This window comes from Lissotriton helveticus, chromosome 1_1 (genome assembly GCF_964261635.1).
Source record: "Lissotriton helveticus chromosome 1_1, aLisHel1.1, whole genome shotgun sequence".
In the NCBI taxonomy this organism is placed as follows: domain Eukaryota; kingdom Metazoa; phylum Chordata; class Amphibia; order Caudata; family Salamandridae; genus Lissotriton; species Lissotriton helveticus.
The window spans coordinates 152359917-152361970 of record NC_136057.1 but is presented as its reverse complement, the minus strand read 5'-3'; positions in this window follow the sequence as shown (position 1 = coordinate 152361970).

Sequence of the window (2054 nt, the reverse complement as noted above, 5' to 3'; positions counted from 1 at the left end):
TCCCCTTCAGATAGAAAATGGCCTGTATTAGACCTATCCTAAAAAAAACCTTCATTGGACCCCTTGGAGGCTAAAAACTACTGCCCTATCTCCTGTTTACCTCTACCCTCTAAAATCTTGGAGAAAGCCATAAACCTAGAACTGGCAGCTTACCTTGAGGATAATAAAATTCTTGTTGCCACCCAGCATGGGTTTAGAGCTCGGCATTCTACGAAATCAGCTCTGATCATGGTTACAGAGGAGATTCGTAGGGTGTTGGACGAGGGTGGCAGGGCGGCCTTAATACTGCTAGACCTCACGGCAGCTTTTGACACTGTGAGTCGTACAGTGTTAATAAATAGGCTGCAATCCGTGGGAGTCAGTGGCAAGGCCCTGGCCCTTCTTACAACTTTCCTTTACTCCATAGAACAAATAATATACTGGGAGGGTTTGAGGTCGGAACGATTCACCCTCCCGTGTGGAGTTCCCCAGGGCTCAGCCCTCTCTCCCACCCTGTTCAATATTTATGTAACCCCATTGGCAAGACTAATTAAAAGTCACTGTCTAGCACTCATGTCTTACACCGACAACACACAGCTGGTAGTGTCTGTCACTCAAAGTGACAGTATGTCAGCTGAGCGGTTCTGTAACTGTCTCTCGTCTGTGATGTCATGGATGAATGGCCATTTTCTAAAACTCAACACTGGAAAAAACGAGGTTCTGGAATTCGGCAAGAAACCTTCAATCTGGAGCCGAAGCTGGTGGTCCCCTGAAGCCGGAATATGTCCGCTGCTGGTGTCTAATGCCAGAAATCTCGGCTTTCTCATTGACAAAGATCTCACTTGTGCCCCACAAATAAACCAAGTGGTCTCAGCCTGTTTTTTTACACTAAAGGTATTTCGTAAGATCCTTCCTTTTATTCCATTTTCCCTGAGGAAAACGGTGGTTGGTGCCCTTATTCTATCAAGGATAGATTATTGCAATTCCCTTTATTTAGGAACTGGAGTGAAACAACTCAACAAGCTTCAGTCACTTCAAAATGCTGCAGCACAAGTTTTGTATGGTCTACCCAAGCATGATTCCACCTCGGCCAGTATAAAACAACTTTACTGGCTTCCGGTGAGACGTCGGGTGGAGTTTAAAGCCTTATGCTCAGTGCATAAAGCCCTGTACGGAGGAGGGACAGAAAACATACAATCATTGTTTCCCCGATACATCCCCGCGCGCTGTTTAAGGTTTATGCATACTGGGCTTGTTCTTCCTCCCAGGATGAAAAGGATCAGTTGGGGAGGGAAACGCTTTTCATTCCTTGTAGCCAAACTATGGAATTCCCTCCCCTTCTCGCTGCGATTCCAGCCCTTACGCACCATCTTCGGGAAAGGCATTAAAACCAGGCTTTTTATGCAATGCTAATCACAGTGCGACTCTCAGATCACTCTACCTAGTGCCAAGACGCCTCAGCAGAAGTGCGCTCTACAAATACCCTCCATCAGTCAGTCAGTCACTAAACTACTATAGAAGACAACAACCTGCCTATATATACGATATATATAGTGCTCAAGTAGGGTCACACAATGTTAGACAACATGGGGCTGACAATAGGACATAATCATAATAATTCCAGGGATAACATAATTACAAAATTTCATTTTTTTAATTATAGTCTTATGGCCGCAGGGAGGGAGCTGCCAGGCTGAGCTCCTGGTCCGGGATCACCAAAGTGCAAATCCTGACCGGCGCGACCCCCACCAGCCACCCCTAAGAAGCGGTACTACAGAGTAACCCACAGAACTGTCCGGGGACGATTCATCACGGATTTGAGAGGCGGATCAGGTGACGAGAGGGACCCTGGGCGCAACGTGGTCAGAGCTCCCCAGGAAGGCGGACCGTAGACCCTCCGAGCTACATCGACAACAAGGCAACCTAGGAAGTCCTCTGCTCGGGTCCGGAGAGGTGCGGCAGCTCAGGAAAGTCGGGACCCACGTAATCGCAGACTCACGCTACTGCAATTGCCTGAGTGGGAGATGGCCGCCCGTAACTACCGGAGCCAGCCCTCAATGACCGGGGAGTGACCC